Here is a 22,578-nt window from a genome sequence, read left to right as displayed (position 1 = left end):
CAATACGCTACTGACAAAGTAATTCAAATCACTTCAAATCATTTTAATCTGGTATCTTTTTTTATTTCCTTCTAAATATAGTATTGTAATGCATACGGCCTCCATTGCTTGCGAGAGCTGGCTTACCAGCGCGGTGACGTCACCGCCCTTCCCTGTGGATAGCAGGGACCGCAGTCGCTGGGCTGACGGAAGATTTCCCTTTGGCTCAAGAGGCTGGGTTCCTGTTGAGTGATGCCGGAGGCCTGCGTTCGAGTCCCTGACGGTGGGGGGCCAACCTGATGCGGCAGCGGTGAAGGCACCCACGTGAACCTTGAAACATACAGTATTTTTAAAGCCACTATATATAATATTGTTACAAATAAGGGGGTTGCGAAAATGGAGAATATCAGGAACTGACCATGTTTAGTCAATAAGTAAAATAATTATTCATAAACACCGGATTGTAAGTGATTTCTCAAGAATATACCTGAGTGGTTGGTGTAATTAGAGGCAATTTTGTGTTCTCTGGCACAGCTTTGGTTAAAAGGGTAATAATCCAGGCACACTTGGTAACACAAATATTAACAATGGCAATACAAACACAGATGTGTATACAGGTGTATAGACAAGGAGTTCCAGAGGCCTAACATTCAAATCACCCAGAAAACCATAGTTTTACATAGTGAAGCACTGCCCAATACACTACATATGGAAGCATTTTCCTTTTGTTTACAAAACAAAAAAGTTTTTGTAAATGTCAGAATATATTGTGCTGCTGCCATTATTAGTTACATTATCAATAAATATGACATATGAACCAATATTTAATGAGGGTAAAACTATGGATTTAGAGAAGTTATAAACAATATACTGTATGTTATTGTGAGACAAACATTACTAAGTGTTTTTCTCTGCTACAGGTGAAATTATTTTGGATAATTTGAATTTTCTTTATAGTGTATTCACATTAATGTTTAAAGGACTGGTCCTGTGTTTAAGGTACACTCATATACCTCAGTTTTGATTGATTAAAATAAACAATGACAAAGTAGAATTGCTGTGTTATTTGAGAAATGATGTTAATTTTATATACTAATATCTACTATTAGGACTTGGTGAGGACGAGGTGACTGTCAAATATGTCTAAATGTTAAACCATAAAATCACAAGGGGGTGTGCTTTTACCACACTGTAAAAACATGAAGAAACTAGATAATACTCTATATATAGCTTACAAATGCAATATATAATGCATAAAAATGCATTGCTCTACTTTGAAGACTTCTAATTGTTAGCATGAGAACAGCAAACATCAGTTTTAGAGAGAAATTAGATTTTTCTTGACAGCTATCTCAGCAGGAACAAAGCACTATAGAAAGATAGAAGTATTACTGATTTTAATTATCCACATGGTGCTACTTCTAACAGATCACCTAGCAATTAGAGTGATTAACTTTCCTGCCACATTTTCTGCAGAAACCTTAGGGCCAGCCATGTTTTGAAATTGTTAAAAAATTTGTAACCTTGTTTCATTTACAATTTCTCACCCTGCAGATATGTGTTCTTGCCTGTTGTGCACCAAATTAAAGGATCTCAAAATGAGGCTACAGGTTCAAAGACAGGCAAATGAGAATTCATTACTTGACAGACCACACTGAGCTGAAAATTAGAGTGCTTTCCAGCCAACTAAATAAAAAATAACACAAATGTGTTTTTTTTTCCATTTATCTGAAAGCCATTGCTTTACACTAAGAAGACATTTCCAGAATTACCGAAAAATATTAACAATTCATATGGATTCTTAATCATTATCGTAATAAGATTTGAGACATCTCAATTTAAATAAATGGGGTGGACAAAATTAAGAGGCCAAATACAATAGTTGATGCCAGAATTGCAGGTGTGTCAGTCACAGAAAATTAAATGTGTCAAGGAAAAAAGTGTCAGTGGTCACCTTGGATTGTTTCCTGCTTCCTTGCATATAAAAGGAAGAGGTAATGCATGGAAAACATTAAGTAGTAGCATGATTATCAAGAATAAGGTCAGAGAGTTCTCCTAACACTGCAGGCAAATGGCCTCCACATTTTGAAGTAGGGTTATACAGTAAATGAATTCATAAAAAGCTGACTCTACCACTTTCTACTTTAGCTTTCATTATTAAGAAATGTAACTTTAATGTTATACCGGCTGCCATTGCCACAGCTTTGCAAGTTGTGCCAAGACAACTCAACTACATTTTGTCTCTCTCTCACATTTAATTGTCTCTGTTTGAATTGCTGAAATATTTTAAATAAGATATTTGCAAAGGAAACAAGTAAATGTTTATTCCATTCTCTTTTCAGCATGGAATAACCCTATACTTGTTGCTTTGCAGCCTACACATGCTGACGCAGCTACCTATTTGAACTAATAAGATATTTGTTACCTGTACATACAGTATTACTATGTAGATAGTACTGAGTATTACTACTGTATGTTGCACAAAATATTGCATTTGTTTCATTTTAGTTCCAACAATTTTGAAAAAGATTTCTTGAACCTCCTCAACAAATTGCATTCTAAAACACAATTCCTGCTGTTTAGCGTTTTCAAGGCGTAGATATGACTGAAATCACATACTGAAAAGATTGAAACTGAAGGAGATAAACTGCCATACTGATCAATTTAATTTGGTTCCCTAAAAAGTAATCAGTTTTTCTAAGCAATTTCTGCAGGAGCCAATGTTCACCCTCATCCAATATTTCTATTGCTCTGGGGATAATTGATAGAAGGTCATTGATATTCAGGCAGTATGACGAGACACATGCTTAGTTACGCATCATAAAAATGTATACAAATAATAAAGAACAAAAAAATCTATGAGTTTTATTGTGTACGCTTTTCAAGTAATTTTAATTAAAATGGTGTATAACTTTCAAACAAAAAATAAGTAGCATTATAATGTTAGTTATGTAGTGGCAGAACAGGGTTTGAGTATTGTGATCTGAGGAATGACACACCCATTAACTGGATGAAGGAGGCTGTGAAATTGTCCTGAAAAAGACCAAATATCCTTGGGCGGAATGCAGCTGCTTGTTAAATGCACCCAGTTTCCAAAGACACCAAAGTCTGTGAGCTGTCTCGCCCAGGCATATCACTAATACTTGAAGATGGGAACCAAACGTTTAAAGAATCTGTTTTTGAGAAAGACTGACACGTGATTTCTATCTTTTTAAAGTCTGATAGCGTAAAAGAACGTCACCGTTTTTGTTTTGATTTTTAGAAGATTACAAGGTGACCTGATTCATTGACAAAGTCATCCCAATAGACATCTTCAGAATTATCAGTGAAAGACAACCCAGAGGAAAGAAGGGAAACTATGGGGAAGTTTCTTTGTAACTGACAAAAGGGAGCACTTTTAACACAAATGGTTGTGGTAATCTGGAACAAGCTATCTATGCATGTTGTGAAAGCTGATAACCTTTCAACAGATGGATATGGCCTCTGATTTCTCTCCTTTCTCATATTCTTATGTTCTCTTCAGTCATGAAAAAAGTAATGTGGTGAGTGTTGACACTGCCTTCATAAATATAAACCCCAGGAAAAAAAATTAAAGTGAACAAGACTGCACATCTTAGCAGAAGAAAACCAGAAGAATCAGCAAAGACCAATGGGAGTCATATGTTGATTCCAAAGTAGACAGGTGCTGAAGACCAGAATCAACAACCAGAACCCTGGAACTTTGAGGCTAATGTACATATACAATTTACTACTCTCCGATTGTCTCCGTGTGCAGGATTTTGTTCCGTGAAAGACATGCAGTATAGATACATTATTTTCACAAAGGAATCTGACCTACCATACCATTGTATCACATATATGGAAGTCTGTATGAAGGCTCAAAAGGTTAACTCTCATTATACTGATCTTAAAAATGTGTGCATCATCCAATGCCATTTAGAGTAGTTAGTGGAAATATATTCAAGTACTGTATAAAAGGTGCTTGTGGAAAATGGTAAGCAGATAATAAAAGTAATTGCTTACACTTATTATAGCACTTTTCTGGACACTCCACTCAAAGCGCATTACAGGTTATGTGGACTCCCCTCCACCACCAATGTGCAGCCCACCTGGATGGTCAGATAGGGAGAATCACTCTGTCTGTCTGACCTGTGGGAGTCCTCTTTATTATAAAATAAGCCTCTTTTCAAATCTTCACTGAACTGCACTGTGACTCCTTGCACTTCTACACTACCATATTTTATCATGTAAAACTTCTGATTTTTTAAGAAGGAATTACAGTAGGAAGTAAAAATAAGGTGATAGTATGAGAACATCTGTAAGGATTTGTGACAGACAGTGATGCTCAGAGGAACTTTTCTTTAAGTTGAGCATTTTTTGAGATCACTGGGTATCTTGAGAATGTTTTGCATCAGTCCAATATCCAATTTAATTATATATAAAAAAGTCAGATTAGTTTTTAAATTGACTGGATGACAAAGAATTGCAGTATTACTTGTTTCCTACAAAGTAAGGATGTAGAACTTTGACCATTCCCATTCCACAACAATATAAAATAACGTCAAGTGCAAATTTAACATACAAGGTTCAAATAAACTTTGAATTCTTTTTTCTCTAGAACTGAAAGTTTGCTTCTTCTAACACTCAAACTATAATGCAAAGCTTTGCCTGACTTGCAAATTGATCTTATCCCAAGAGGCAATTTCCACACCACATTAATTATTGTAGTAAGTACCTAGAGTGAAGGTAATAGGAATTTAATGCACTAATACAACTGGTAGCTGGAAAATACTTTTTCAGTGCAGCATACTCTATTTAACATTAATTCGTTCTGTTAAAACCAAGAGAAATGACTCTCAAATAATTAAGAACATTATGCAACAAATGTCTTACAGTACAAACCTTTAAACCAAAAAGTCCCTATTCTTGTTCTGAAGTGTTGTTTCCTTACTAATTTCCTGCTCATGAATCAATATCAAATCAAGTCATCATATTGCTCCCTAGGCTGTTTAAATGTCTCCCCAGCACTGCTAACTTTCGGCTGCAGTTACAGTACAACCCAATGTGAAAGAGGAACAGATGTGCTAAATAACTAAATAAGCTCAAATGGCGCCATTATAGAATGATGATGTCGGTGCATTTATATTTTAGTTCTTATTTGCAGTAATCTACAGTTTACCCTACAAACAGCATCTGATATTAAAAATACATGACATTTAAGCTGCATTTGGCTATGTGTCATTAATATAATGGAATAAAGCTGCCATAAATGCAATAATTGTACTGGCACATTCTCTGGAAAAGTATAAAAAATAACTTTCTCTGGCCTTAAGTAAAACCTTAAGCAAAGGGATGAAAACATAGGAAATGTGAAAAAATGGAAATTAACTAACGCATTCATTGAAAGAATGCATTACTTTCTAGGACATAACTCAGTTGTTATAAGTCCCTGCACAATTTATGGGTAAACCAAAACCTTCTTTTCGGTAAAAAGCATTAAATGCATTATATCAATGAAACATATCTAAAGAATAAAATGTGATTCAAAGTCTAGGACACTGTATTTAAGAACTGAAAACATAAGATTTTACTTAAGCTGAACATTACATATAAATCAGATTTCACTTTTAAGTAATACACATTTTTCATATTTCATACTTTGATGGTAGTGTAGTAGCAAGGCATATTATTACACTAAGAAATAAGTGTTATTGAAGATGTCTAATAATCGTTTATTGCCTTGACCTGTCAACCTTAGCAGCCTGCACTCTGCAGAAAACATTATAAAAGCAACTGAAAGGGGCCTTCCTGAGTAGATAGCACAAAACAAGACATTGTAAATTGGGGTTATTTTTAGATTTATTATTTCTTTTTGTAAACAATCACAAATTGGTAATACAAACTCAGAATAAAACAGCCTCATCAGCACTGCTGCCTCCCAGGTCGATTCCTGGGGTGCTATCTGTTTGGGTTTGTATGTTCTCCCCATGTTTGTGTACTGTATGTTTCCTTCGGGTGCTGCTGTTTCCTCCCAGTCCAAAGACATGTTGGTAGATTAATTGGCTTCTGCAAAAACTGGTTTCCTCATCCATCAAAGGGGTATCATGCCTTGCTACCATTGCTTGTTGGGATAGACTCCGGCTCCCCTGCAACCCTATATTATATTGGATAAAGCGTTTAGAAAATGCATGGATGGGTGGAAGGTTGAATATATAAAAACTTGAATAATAATGATTTAGTCAAGACCATTGCTGATCATGATCTAATTATCTAGATCTAAGCATCATGGATATAGGCTGTGAAAAGTTCCAAAAGGCCCACTGATGCCAAGTGAGAGGTCAGTCAATGCATTGGTCTATTTTTTGTTTTGTTGAAGCAGTAGTACCAGCTAACTATATCCTTTTTTGCCAAACAGATTTCAAAGATGAATCATCATTCATTAAAAATAATACTGGGGAACAGTTGGTATCTTTCTCTAGTATCCCAGATTAAAAGGAACAATTTCTTCCAAAGCACGTGACCCTCAGGACATTCCTAGACTTGGAGAAACAATATTCCAACTGAGCCCTAGATACCAACTCAGTGCTGGTAATCAGACATATTAAAAATTTTTATGCAAGATTAAATACATGTTGTTAATAAATTTGATGATCAGAGTTTTTGGAAGCATATGTCAGATTGTTCCAGATGTTTTCATCAAAGGATAGATGTGTAAGCAAAATTGGCATAAGAAAAAAAATTATAGAGAAATGAAAGAAAAGAATAAAGACAAGAAACTAACAGGAAGGTCTCTACCCCAGGGAAACCAATAGGTACGCTTTGCAGCTCTCAACTGGAGTCGAGAAGAATCTGGAACGTCACATACAGTAGCTCCTGTAGGTTTTGGAATGTGCATTGCTCTCCTGAATTAATTTATTTTCAGTAGGCTTTAGGATAAAATAATCACTGAGCTGACAAAATTAATGTGAGAAAGAATCATTGGAACAATCAAGATGTGTGCGTGAATCAGATGGGGGAATTATATCCTTTTAGATAAATCAGTTTTTAATTTTCTTATATATGGAAAAATCAAGGCCATCTTGATAATTTTAATGATAGATGTTCAACTTTGAAATCTGTTAGTCTATTAGATGTAGAGTACATCTGGATTGAAACCATCAGTCATAGGTCATGGTCAATCTTCCAAAAGATGACTGGCCAATGGGAAACATGCTGGGTGGAAAACTAATGACACTACACGTGATGACATCACAACCAATCACCAGTCATGACTACTGGACTTCAAAAAGTACAGTATTATCAAACTTTGTTTATTTACTTTGCTCTCAGTTAAAACCCGATGAATATTTGACAATATGACTGCAACCACCATTGTCTGAGTCAGGATACTGAACTCTCAAGTTCATAAGTCAAAAGAATTCTGCCCAAGATCTTTCACCAAGGGTAACCTCATGATTAGCTAGTCAATTGCAAATTCTTTCTGATAAAATAGAATTAGTACCGTTTGACCTTTTTGAATGCCAAAATATCAAAAGTTTTGTCTGTAACAGTACTTGTTGGTGAGCATGTTCAGATGAGTAAAACTCTGATATTCACATTGCGATGCTAAATATGAACTTATCCCAAATCCATTTGATAACATTTAGTTCATATTTGTAGTTAGATTTACTAGTCTTTTAATATGGGAATGTTATATAATTGCATGTGATTGATTTAACTTATGACCATCCTAAATGTTTAGACAATGTTATTCCAGTCCTTGTAATCGTTGAGTGAATAATCATTGCGATACAGAAAATGAAAAAACAGTTGGCGATTTTTTTATTATATATTTACTAATTTACAATAACAAAACTATAATTATACGGAGAGTCCCTTTCTGTCAATGCACTTCTGTCACTGTTCTGTAAATTGTTGCTGCTAGGATTTCCCTTTCAATTCATGTCCACCAAAACAGATACACAAGAAGCAAAGTTCAATATCCCTCGATAAACTGTAAATCCAAATATATATTATATAAATCCTGTTCCTAAGTATAAAATTACTTTAAAACAGGCTGAATCCCTCTCTGCTCAAACTATCTCCATTACTCTCTCTGGTGAAGTCAAACTCCCAGAAAATTCTAGACCTTTTTTGTCACGTTCTCCTTTTTAACTATTTAAATATTCATTCTAGTAAATTCTGGTCAAGAAAGTCCAAGATAACACTAATTATTTACATAAAGCAATGTTATTCACAAATGATGAATATTCTAGTAAATCAAAATTATTTTCAAAGGTAATTATTCATAACATCAATTTGTATTAAAACTGATGGATTCACATTTAAACAGTACTTTAACTCTTGTAGGTTTACTATTCATGTTTTGCTATTGTATTAATAAATTATATTTTTTATATTTCAAATCTGTGTGGCAGTAAATTCAATCATCACATTGCAAGAGTAGTAAGTTCCTGTCTATATAGTGCCTTTCTCACATCAAAACATTTTGCAATCTAATGAATACAATATTCTATATACATACAGACAACATTATGTATATTTATACATTCTGCAATAAAATAAAAAAAATCTTAGATAAACTCTGTAGAAATTATTCACGGTGATTTTGCTTAAAATTGAATTCTAATAAATCAATAGTTACTGTACATAACCCAGTGAATGCCTGTAACTATTTGTAAAATGGTTTTAATTGACTTCCATTATGTAATTATTTGTTTTAGTTTCTAATATGCTGATGGTATAATTATTGCTTGCTTTATTTTAACTAGAGTGGCTTTGTTTGTTATTTTGAGCTACCACATAAAGATCAAGGTTGGTCAGTTTGTGAAGTTTGCATTTCACATTAAAATAATGTGTAATCTGTACTAGATTCAAGAACCAAACTAAAACATGTGCTACAGTATTTCAAGCTGTAGTATAGATACTCCCTTGGTGGAGGCAACAACTAGGTTTAAATGCCTCAAATTTCATCTTAAATGTGTTAGGCTTTTTACCCTTATTTGGACCCCATACTGTACAGATATGAAAAGCCATATGAAGAATAATTCATGTTTATACAAACTGTTGACAAATCATAACCCTACCCAGGATAATAAAGGCCAAAAACACTTTTATACAATGCATTTCAATTTGACACAGGTATTTGTCTATGACAGCTGCTCCTGGAAAAAAATCAAAATAACCTACAATTATATGGATTTCTCAGAAAGACAGTTTCCTTGTAAGACAGTGAAATGTTACAAATAGAGACTTTAAATACATTACATATCTGTAGCAATCCACTCCCCCCGGTGTTGGACTGTCCCCATGACCTCTCCCCTTTTACCCCAGGTTCACCCCTTTTCCACCTTTTCCCTGCTCTTCCTTTTCCCCTCCTCTTCATCCTACGGATGCCTGCTCTTTTCATTTTCTCTCTGGTCTTCCTCGTTATTTCTCCTACTCAGTGATCAGCACAACCTACTGAAATGAAAACGGTACTAAAGCTGTTGGTGAGTCTGTGAAATCATCTCCTGCCTGTCATTTCCTATACCTCAGATACAGAATCACAGGAGTGCTCATTACAATATCCTTTTGAAATCCTAAATTCAGGTTATTCTAGTTAAGCTATATGCTATATTAATGAAACCTTTAGCTAATTTAGTTTTAGTACTGGTAACCTTAGCTATTTTATTTTTCAATCAATATTAAGTAAATATTCTCAGAAATTATTTCTTAAATGATTGAAATAAAAGAGTAACAACTCACTTTTGCTAAATGGTTAATACGATAAATTTAATATGAAATATGTAATATCTTCTGCAAAGACCTGAGTATATTGATCAATTACCAGCATACTAGAATTAATAGCATACAGTACAAAAGAATTAAGCCATTCAAAACTGTTATATGCACAACCTACTCCACAGATAATGTGATGGAAAAATAAAATGATATGATTGCATAAGTATTCAAACCCTTTGCTGTGATGCACTTTAATTTAGGAGCACAAAATTACCTTAACCAGCCACAAATTAGCTAAGCAGTCTCTTCCTGTGAGCATTAACAGTGGTTCATGTGATTTCAGAACAACTTTGTAAGGTACTGTCAAGTAGTGAATTTCAACCATGTAGATCAAGGAGATTTCATAACACCTCAAGGATAACATTTTATAAATGCACAGATCAAGAGAAATATTTAAAAATGCACTAAATATCTCTTTAAACACGGTGAAGTTGATCATTAGAAGGTGGATGGTACCCAGACACTGCCAGATCAGGTTGTCCCTCCAAACTGAGTAGCAGGGCAAGGAAGAAACTGGTTAGGGGTGCCAAAGTAAGACAGACAACTTGGAAAGATTTACCGAGTTCAGTGGCTGAAAAGGGAGAAAATGTCCATAGGTAAACAATATTCGATATCTAAGTGTAAAGCATTACATCTAACACAAACCTAACATAGTGCATCACTCAGTCAAAAGCATGATGGTGGAAACATTATGTTATAGTTCTGCTTTTCATCAGCAAGGACAGGGAAGCTTGTTAAAATTGATGGTAACATAAATAGAAATACATACTGGTAAATCTTAGAGGCAAACTTGTTTCAGACCTACAACTGGAACAAAGATTCACTAAAGTCACCTGTCAAGACCTGACTAAAATACTACTGGGAATCTGTTGAAGACTTGAAAAGTGCTTTCTGTAAGTGATCCTCAAGCAACCAAGAAGAATGGGCTGAAATAGCACCAAGCCAGTGTACAAGGTTGGCAGAGATTTACCCAAATAGTCATGCGGGTATAAGTGCTGCCAGAAGTACTTCAACCTGAGTACATAATCAAGTGGAATACTGAGTTCACAGTTCTGAATGCTTATGCAATTAACATTTTTGCTCCTCAGTTTTCATGCCATTTACTATAAGACTACATCTTCAGTTTGACCATTTTATAGCTGAATAAAATACTAAATTTTAAAAGTATGTACTGTATACATTAATTTTTTATTTAATAAAATGTGACTTCAATCAAAGGGTCTGAATACTATGTAAGGAACTGTAGATGTGTGATAATGACACGCATAAGCTGTCTTTGTAAGCACAAACTATTTTTTTCCTGTGAAATTAACCAATGGAGTGAAGTAATACATTCTGAATTGTACAAAAGAAAGGACATCTGCACAGAATGGGAGATAAACCATAATATGAAATATCTCTGTTTTTGAAATAGCATATCCCTCTCATTTTGTATTTCCAGACAAACAGCAGTGTCTTCTCTTCTAGCAAAGAATTATATATATTCAGAATTAAATGCATAACGCAAATATTAATGACATCGTTGATCTCACATAAACCCTTTAAACATAACTGTATATAGTTAAATTAAGTTTGCAGCTATGATTCCTTATAAAAGGCAGCAACGTGATTTAAAAAAAATCCTAAAATTTCTGCTTCACCAGAGTTCTGGGGACATACTTTTTTATGGGTCTACTAACAAACCTCAGCCTGAGAGGCAATTTTGCTGACAGCATGTTCAGTTCATTGCTTCTACAAAGAACCATTTTCTGACATCTTTAAACTCATTTAATTCACTGCTAGGTCACCACATGAAAATGTACAAAAAAACTATTATATAATATGATAATAACTGAGCATTTTCTTCCTGATCTTTAAAAATACATGAGTAAGATGATTTAATAAGTCATAATACAAAATTGAACACAGTTTGGAAATTAAGCAACAGTTGTGTGATGATACTTCTTTTTATATTTTGCAAATGCTTTATTTAACTTGGTCTGTCAGATTGGGAATACACTTTTTTACATTATATTAAGGTACATCCTCCGCAGAAAAAATATTCCAGAATAAGGATTTGATGCAGAAGCATTATATTTTAAAGGTTTAAAAACAGTTAAATTATAAATCAATCTTCATGATTTTTAAAAGCATGATACACATAGTTATACCGAAGTTCCTGTTTCCTGTTTTCTCTGTGCCATGATGTGTTCACAAATTGTGAATCGATCCTAAAAAAAATCTTCATTTAAAGACATAACCAAATCAAATACAATATTTCTCATTGATTGAAGGTCAGGTATAGCATGAATATCTAAGCTTCTATATTTTTATTTCTTATGGTTTCTTGTGTAAGTGTAAGGAATTATTATAGTTCTCAAATATGAAATAAAGTATGTTGCAATTGCATACTAATAGTATGTAGTTTGTTCTGAAAATTTGGAAAGAAAGTACTTCGAGATGTTGCTCATTATAAATTATGACGATTTTGATATGATGCTGATAATGACTGCTTATAAGACTGACAATGTTTTTATGATGCTGTGAAAATAACAGAAGTAGCAATCATTCAGATTCCTTAGGTGGAATTTAGTTGCTAACCGCAAAGATTTTCATTTTATTCGTATGAAAAGCATCACACGTACAGCTGAGTTTTCCAGCAAAGGTTATTTAAAGATGCAAGTACTCCCACACCCGAGTTAATCCCTATCCCTAAATCCAAATTACTTTGTGTAAATTAACCTTCAGAAAAAGAAGTGTTCCAGTCCCTAAACAAAGCGGTCTTGAGTCGAAGAACAGAATATTTCTAATACTGATTAACATTCTTATTTAAAGGGATAATAATTCAGTTAGACAAAGCCAGGCTTTTATCCTAGAATTTCAATTCTTTTTATTTATGTTTGTTCTGTTAAAAAGCTGCTAAAATCACTGCCCAGAATCATCTTAAGAATGAACAAGATTAATTGTCTAAAGTTGTAATACCTTATTAACCTTTAACATACACTGATTTGGTGGTGCACCATTAAGGACCTCAATGACCACTAAAGTTTCAGTTTTTCATAGATGTTAACGTACAATGTTTTTCTGTGTTTTATGTTGATATTATATTCTTTCAAAATTGTTTCTGTGCAAATGAGACATAAAAATGGTTGGAATTTGGTCTTTCAGCGAGCATACATCACCTTACTATACAATGGGATCAAGAAGGTACAGTACGAAGCAGAGGTTACATTACTTTAGATCTTGATTATCCACATATAATCTGGGCTCTTGATGATGGTGATGGTGAAATCAGAATTTGAAATTAATACTGTTGAATTGATTTTTAAACAGTTTCCATTTTTTAAACATAGAATTTACTAACTATACTTTGATATTATACATTTATGCTTTACATCTCTAAAACCTAAGGTAAGTATATCACTAGTGCTTAGTATTTAAAAAACAGAGATTATGAAATAATGAGAGTTTATACCTGGAAACTTGGAACAAAGGTATTTTTCCTGCTAAAACAAGTAAATCTAAATCCTGGAAAGCAGATTTCTCAGCAAGGAGGTGAGCGACATTGGCATTAAAATGTCAACTCTTTTCACCCGTTTATGTTAATTCTGGTATTGAAAAAAAAACAACAACAACTGGCATTATGAATTGATACCTGTACTGGTTCCATCAACTAATAGAGTAGGTTTAAATATTAGAAACCTAGAAACTATGACTGGAGACTCCGTTTCCAGATCACCTGGAACTCAGTAGGTATCCACATATACACACACTTACACATACGCAAACATTTCACTATCTAAACAAAGGCGATAAATCTGGTTTCAAACATAAACAAACTTTACCTAGTCTGGATTTCCCGGGATAGCTTTGCTTACTTTGTGGGTGCACGCATACAGAGTAAAGTAAGATTTCTCACGCATTGTCAAAATTAAACATGAACTCAAACCAAGCACCCGTTTTTCTTTGTTTTACAAGTGAAATCAACTAAATTAGTGTTCACTTGTTTCAAATACCTTGTTTTGATTTCTCGCAGGCAAAATGGTTTCTCTTACAACCTGTATGACCCAAACCTTGGTAGGGCAACAGGGGCTGGCTTAGTAGTGCCCGTTTCAGGGTTGCGCATGCTTGGATCTGTTCGTAAGAAGATGCCACTAAGAGGGGGTAGTATTTTCCTAAAAATATTTATGTATATAAAGAGTAATGGCATTTTATTTTTGTTAATAATATGTTAATTGCTTAACTGTACTCATGGGAGAAAGGTGTGTGTCAGAATTCTGATTAGGAATGAAAAGGAGCTCAAGATAGAAGAAGAGAGATAAGAGGAAGGTGGTAGTAGTGTAGAATAAGAGCTTCCTACAACAAACTATTTGTAGTTAAGTCAATCAATCGATTAATGTATATATTATTGTACTATAGTTTTCTGTTTTTTCTCCTGGTTAGTCTTTGTTTTTTTGGGTGTGGACTCATAATAAACACCCTTGCACTTTTTTTGCAACTGTGGCTGTGCCATCATTATTACTGCATTCCATCAACGCTTCTAAACTTTTGAAGGACGAGACTGTGACAGAGACCAAGATGATAGTTTCTAGATTGCATTAATAAATTAAAAAAATAGTTTTAAAATAATGTACTGAAGTGCATCAAAAATTCAACAAAAGCTATTAGTTCCAATATTCAATTGATGTATTTTTAATGCCTCTGGTATATGAAGATCAAACATTTTTCTGTCATGAAATGAAAACGACATAAATGAAATATATTAATTGGGTGTCTGTTCTGTTAGTGTATCATTTATTTTACAGTGTCTTTCAAAACCTTTGTATTTCTAATGTTCTAGAATATGAGGGCAAGCAGTCAATGCAGTTTCCATGGCAACTGTGAAGAGTATAGCCTTTAGGGGGTTGATGCAGTGCAAGGAATCATCAAAAACAGCAGTCTTTAAAGCAGCTCTTTTTTTACAAGCTCTGTTTCTCTGAGCTATTGGAAACATCTAAAGTGATAAAAGCAAGACAAATGCATAATACACCGTTTGTGGTTATGAACACTTTGATTAAAAGATAACATACAAGTGACCCGTCAGCCACTGGGCTTCAGTGAAGACCTTGGAGATCAGTAATAATGTAGGCTGCTAGTCTGATGAATGTCCACCCCATGTCCTCCTGACTAGTTTAGATTGTGCCAATGAGGCAAAGCTCAATAAATCTGTCAAAGATACCAGATTTAGTACTTAGAATTATTATATTTTACTGTAATTTCTAGGATGGTTACTGACATCCTTCACAACTGTCAATATTTTAAGAGAATGTCTTGTTTTCTGGAGAGACCTTATCCAGAGTAAAAAAAAAAAATAAACAAAGAATATAGGTACCAAACTTTCTGTCTACGTAAACCAACAGTGAAACAGATTGAATTTGAAAGGTTTCAGGTCTGAGTGAAATCCTGTAATCTGAAGGTTATAGTATGTACACTTAGCCCGTTATCTTGTCAGTTACCATCACAACTAGAGCAGGACGAAGATCTACAGTATTCCACCTTGTTCACCGCCTCACTCAGTCATTGAGTCTGTTCTTGTATGTTTATGTTCTCTTGCTTAGTTGTTCTTTCTTGGCTTTGATCTACACTTCGCTTCAACCACATCTCTGAGTCACCTCCTGTTTTTTCCTGCCTTATCCATATATCAACCATGGTTCACTTGATAGCCTAGGCTATCGACTTTGGCAATAGCACCAGTCAGTCAGCTTTGGACTGACTTCTCTGCGTATCAACTATGCTTGACCTTGCTTAACCTTGCTTTGGACTGACTTCTGTGCTTTGAACCCTGCTTGTTTTACCTGATTATGCTACAGATTTCCCCTCTGTACTTTGTCCTGCAAATCCTTAGCTTTGACCTCTGCCTGTTCAGTTTCAGCTTCAGACTGTGCTTTGTATTGTTTGTTTTGCTTCCACCTGCCTGCTATAGCCTGCTCAGCTACAGAACCAGCACTTGTATTCATCCTCCTCTGTCCACTGCCTTTACCAGGTCAGTGCAGCAATTATTACCTGTACATACTGTGTACTGTACCATTTTTTTAAATTAACTTTTTCTAATTAAACTCTACTTTTACATCATATCCAAAGGACAGCACCTTTTTTTTTACAGTATAGTGTCCTCACTATACTGGGTAATTGGTTACACAATTGGTTACACAAGCCGCAGGATAGAGACTTAATGTAGAGACTTAAATGTATTCTACTAAGGTCTGATGTAAAATAAGTTAGAAATGTAACTGCAGATTTTTGGACACATTGCAACTTGTTGAGAAAAGTGTCAGGGGGCCCATGTTTGTAGAAATCAAACCATGATTTTTTAAATGCAAGAATCAGAAACTGATAGAAATTTGTGGAGGAAATAAATTAAAAGTCAGCATAATCAGCAAAATATTCAAGTAAATTATGTTTATTGCAATTGGGTACACTGTTTACCTGATAAGGTCCTGTATGTACAGTAGTACTGTATGTAGACCCTTACAGATTTATCACATTTTGTTGCATTAAAAGTTGCAGTCTTGACTTTTAAGTAGTAATTCACTTCTCAACATATTCAAAACAAAAGGAAGAGAGTAACAGTACTTCATAAGAAAGTCATGAGTTCTTACCTGTAAATATTCAAAATCTTTGCAATAGCAAACCTTAATTAATTTAAGTGCAAACTTAGTTGGGCACAATTAGTTGAGTGACCTCAGCCTGTGTTCAGTAATAGTGGTTTACTAACTATTGACGCCAACACAAACCAAAAATAAAAGAGACTGAATTCTACAGTCTATAGTCTTTTTTATGGTTTAATAACTCTACAGTTAGAAGTCTATGAGTAGAATTCTATAGTCTATAGAATTTTACCCTCCACTGTAACACCTCTTGATCTGTCAGGCATAGAACTTGTGGAAGATATTCTATGGATCTTTTGTGTTAGTTTGCTCAAACGTGAATGTAAGGATATATTGGAATGGAAAAGAAAACCACCAACAATTCCATCAGAAGTTGCTGCAGTAGCTAACAGTGTCATGCATTTATGAAGAAAGCCCTTTTGCTGGCGAGATGTTAGCAGCAGTATCTTGTCATAAGGTAAATAGTATCTTCAAGGTTCAAGGTTCACTTTATTGTCATTCTACACTTTTACAATGTACAAGAGAGAATGAAATATAGTTCCTCCTGGGCCGCGGTGCACAGTACACTAGAACAATACATAATACACTAGAACAATCAATAATGTCACAGAACAACACAGAAGAACACACAAATTTTGATAACACTACTGTACATATTCAGTGAGATCACTATTTTGTGACATCTAGTGACTAGAGTGTTTACAACTCTTGTGTACATTTTGATCCCTCTAAATTAATATTTTCAGTGAATTTCAGGTAAACTAAAGCTAAATGTTCATAGATGAGACAATGAAATTATGAAATGTTAAATATAACCTGTAGTTGTTTTATCTCAATATCCTGCTAATTGACTGCACTCCTATCCCTGAGAATGAAACAAAATAGTTGAAGTTTCTTTTGCATATACAAGAAAATAGTAATTGCTGTAAAAGAAATAGCCTCTCACCACATAATGTCCCCATAGCAATAACAAAGTAATTGCATAATGTTAAGTTTATAAAGCCATAGCACTCATAGATTCTTAGGTAACATTTCCTATTATTAGCTTTCCTTATCTTGTATCCTCTTTGAACTTTTTTTATTCTTCCAATTTCCTGAGCTATTTTGTTCTCCAAGCTATATGACAAAATATCATTGCCACAGAGAGTAATGAAATAACCTTGCTAGAGGCTCATATAAATAAAATATCACAGTTGGGACTCAATGAAATACATGTATACTTCTAAAAGTAAAATAATGTTACTTTATTTATTTATTATATTGTAATGAACCCAATTTGGCCATGCAATTAGAACGGGATGTGTATAAACCGCCTACATATCAAACAACATAAAATTAAAAATGGCAAAAGTGGATATGGGGTTTGCTTTTCTAGTTAAAAATGATGATGTGTTATGTATGAAAGGAATATTTATTGCTATGTACAGCTCATGCAAAACCATGAATTTTTAATGAAAAAAATGCATAAACAGTAAAGGTTCAAATGATTCTTACTAATACACTGCATTGTTTTAAATTACTTATTTCCTGAGGGTATAATACAAGAGTTCAAAAGTGCCCATAAGATCAATCATTCTTTACACTGAGCCATAATTATAAAGAAGTTGAAAGCAGACATAAACAGGCACATCCATCCATTTTCTAACCATTTCACACAATTAAAGGTAATGATGGGACGGGCACAAGGCAGGAATAAGGCGAATTAACAGAAATAGATTACTATCAAAATCAGAGTCTTGAAAATTGATAGAAATAGGAAGAACAGTGGTCATAACACAGATCCTTGTAGTCCTTTACTAGTTACATCAGCCCCACATTGTGCATGCACATCTTCTCTGTACTTTGGTTTCTGAAGATGGTAGAACAGGGGGTCATTGGTATGTGAAATACAAAGGAAGCAGTAAAGTTTAATTACACACTGTCAAAGAAATATATAAAAAACAAACTCAATGTTTGGGCCTCAACACTAATAAAGAGGGCTCCACAGTTGAAATGTTGAAATACAACCAAAAGGGCATCTGCATCTTTTTTCCATCAACAAAACTTGTATAATGGCATGCCCTCTAATCTTTCACTTTCACAAGACGAAAGACTACTTTCAGTAAAGGCCTCAGTTTTATACCACTTCCTTGCCCATCAGTCTGATTCATATTATATCATCGTTTACTGTTTTACACATTTTATAAGACCCCCTTATCAACTGTGGTGAACAATACTGTAACTGATACATATGAATCCCAGACAGATCTACTGGAACCCCCTGTTGGGTTCCTTTGCTTCTGTTGATTATTTCTTTATGTCATGCAACAACCAAGTTCACAAAACCTTTCTTTTTCCAGAATCTGTAATACTCTACAGCAAAGATCATATTGTTCTCAAAGTTGCAGATACACCAGCCTGACTTTCTGGAATGCAGATTGCAACTGCCTTGGAATACCCAACTACTCATCTCTGCTCTTCCTGGCAACGTACTGTATTGACACCATAACTACAGTTACGAATGAAAGGAGTCTGTTTGTACAGAACAATAACCAATGAAGGTTCATGTACAAAAGCACATATTATCAAAAATAAAGTTTAGCATTAAACTTTTATAAGTATCTTCATCAAATGATTTATGAAAAAATAATGACATCATATCATATTTTTTATTCTATTTTTACTCTACAAGGTCCACTTTTTTCTAAATCCATTTGACCTATCCTGTAGTCAGCTATCACTTAGACTACTGATGGTTGTCTTCTATTTTAATTGCAATTATCCTTTCCATAATTTTACATGTAACTTTTTTCATGTGTAATAAACAAAATATGCAGATATGTTTGATCAAGGTTTTTATTCCATCAGGTATTTGATGATTGAAATTTGGTTAGCCAGCTATTTTCAATCTAACCCATAGGGGTTGGAAGGGATGAGTCTGATTGGGTATCCACAGCTTGCCTCACAGCAGTGATCCTTGTTGCCTGTTGCAATGCACCCGTGAGCTTGCAGTGTTATCAGCAAGAGCCACATTAATTCTCTATTTGATGCTGTGTGGTGTATCTTGCCTTGGATAAAGGTGGCAGCTAAGCCATTTTCTACCACTACTATTATAGCAACTACTTCTACAACCACTGCTGCTGATATTGATAATAATGAAAGACATGCATTACCCTCATCCCTCTTGTCTTGTTAAAATAATTATAGTGGTGAATCACTTTGATTTACATTTGGTGATTCAGAATTGTCAGGTATTAAAGCAAAGAGTAATTTCAAATTATTTGAAAAATGTGCAAAACCATGGTGCAGACATGGTTTATTTCAGAACTATTGTATTATGCTTGAGGACTGAAGAGATGGTCTATTACCTGCAAGAAGAAGTTATATCATTTTGCATTTGCTGCCTTGAAAAAAGGCTGACCTGAATGGTATTGTAAAATTGGCACTATGGTTTAAGAGTTTGGAATATTTAACCCTTTAAACATCAATCCATTTTCTAACCTCTTTATCCAATACAGGGTCACGGGGAGGGCACAGCTTGTCCCAGCACGCAACGGGAGCAAGGCTAATTAACCTACAGTACCAGTACAGTATGTCTTAGGACTGTGGGAGGATACCGGAACACCTGGAAGAAACCCACATAAACACTGAAAAACATACAAACTTAATGCACATACTGTACCACCCCAAAATGTGATCCCAGGCCCCCAGCTCTGCAAGGCTGCAATTCTAACCACTGTGTCACTGTTTGAACCTGTTTCACATTGTTTTAGGTAGGTTATTTAAGTGCTTAGGGGAATGTTCCTAGAAGACAGAATTTAAATTCACTTGTCTAATTGAACTTTTCTACTAAAGGTCTAGTAGATAAAATAGATAATTGAAATGTTATTTTTTAAAAATGTTCTTCAAGACTATAATTTAGACCATATTTAAAGCTTAGATCATCACATCTAGTGCAGATCTCACTGAAATTATTTAATGTTCTAAACCCATGTTTAATGTTTTAAAACCCAAATTATTCCTAGATTAAATAAGATTAATGTTAGACTCAGTGATCCCTTGAAAGACAATTCCTAATTTATACTGATTTGCAAAATATATAAACATTTTAAAAGAGTTTGCCCTGAAAACAAAGTTTATGTGGAATATACAATATTTTATACTTAAAAGTTTCCATATGGTGAACATGTTTTTTTGTATTCCGAACAGGAACATTATGTGGATAATTACATTATCAAGTCTCTTCTTTCTATGCTGATCAAGATAGGTATTTCATTTTCACAACTAATTCTGTGTGCTAAATCAAATACTTTGTTCCACTATTTTCAAGTCCTCTTGAGTATGTCTTAAAAATTAGCCAGGACTTGGAATACTTTAAAAACTTATATCTGAAATATGCCTATTAGACTACTGTGACAGAGGACTCTGTTACAAGGCATGGGTAGCACAGGAAAATCACACAAACACACGTTTTTCACCAACAAGTTGCTACCTACAGTATCTCCTATGGGTGCACACTCAGGACTTGACTGCTGTTCTGTGTCTATCGTTAATTTGAGGCACACTGGCGCCCTTCCGTTTTGAAAATCACTGTGACCAGACTGAATGAATTGTGAAATATTTTGTGTGTAAAATCAAAGATAATTAAGATAATGGTTGATTTCAGGGGGCTTCTAAACGATATACTGCAAGCTTCTCCTCAGCCTATAAGGTTTATTGGACGTTCTGGAGTGAAGGATTAAGAGTGTCAGAGTATGTACAGTATGCAGAGTTCTAGCTGTTTTTCATTTTTCTGACTTCTTGTTGTCTCTGTTTTTTTAGAGCTGTTTTTTGTAAATCTTATTGTATTTTTCTTGTTGGTAAGTAGAGCACTGTAAATAAATTGAACTTTGAAATATCTGAGTGTTTTATGGCAGTGTCATCATTTGGGGAAAAGGACCTACTGTGGACACCACTTAGGCCATTTTCTGACACACATACAGTAAATATTGTCATATTACTGTAAAAGTAGTTATTTTCCAATGTGTCAATTCTTATAATTTTTTCTAATATTATAATTTTGATAGGATAAGAAGTAACAGGAATAGTAACTGTTTTTACAAATGATAAGAGTACTCTTAAAAAATACAAAAGTATATTGTATTACAGTCATAATCTTTAATCTCAGTTTTCTGGGATTTGCTAAATATTCTTTTAATATCATGTGCATTTTGCCAAGAAAAGAAAACAAAGTAGGAATTTCACCTCTTTAAAGCATTTATAGGTTTTGAATGTTGAAGTGTTGTGGCCCAAGCAGGCAAAGAAATAGTGGCAGCTCCTCATTAATAAGAAACAGAGATGAAACATTGTGCTGACTGCAGTATTGATGTCTCCTATTTAAGCTGGCAGATTCAGGTCATTCCCTGTGTGCCTTCTGTCATCATTAGCCAAGCTGCGTGAGGATTTTATCAATGAATAAATTGACAGGACAACATTCTGGGACACAGCTGTATATATTTAAAGTTTACTGTCATCTCATGAGCAACATCAACGACTCTTTCGTTTTATTATAATAATTATTGGATTGGTCACCTTGATTAGCTTCAGAATGAACTGAACACCAAATGCAGTGCTTTATATGTATCCATCTCTATTGCATTTGTTAGGAACTAACCGAAATACTGAATTGCCTTTTACGTAGTTGTAATTCCCAAGGCTGTTAAACTTGTCATTGAATTTTTTATTTTTTTTTCTATTTTACTTTGTACATACTGTATCTCATGCTATATATAATGCTAGATACAATATATCTTAGATAGTAAATTGAGTATATTTCTTTATTAACAAATAGCACTTGGTGAATATATCAGTGAATTTATTATTCTCTAAACACTTTAGAACTGAGACATAGAAACGTTATTTTTTTCTACGGGTAACTCAACTTGCTGCTTAGACACACTTGTTCACACAAATCTGAGGTCTAAACAGTCTCCGCATAAATTAATTTTTTTAAATGTATTTAAGGTAAATACTCAATACATATGTTTATTTGCTTACTATTACACATAGTATTGTTATAGTGAACATTTATGGAATACACTTAAAAACTCATTAGATTTTATTAATGTCTGTGTTCTTATAACACTCTTCTAGTCACAAGACTACAAACTGCATATTAGGTAAAACAAATTAATATAAAGTTGTATTGTGAGAGTTGTTAATATTTATTTTT

This window comes from Atractosteus spatula, chromosome 1, assembly GCF_055471065.1.
Source record: "Atractosteus spatula isolate fAtrSpa1 chromosome 1, fAtrSpa1.hap1, whole genome shotgun sequence".
NCBI lineage: Eukaryota > Metazoa > Chordata > Actinopteri > Semionotiformes > Lepisosteidae > Atractosteus > Atractosteus spatula.
This window is presented reverse-complemented; position numbering follows the sequence as displayed.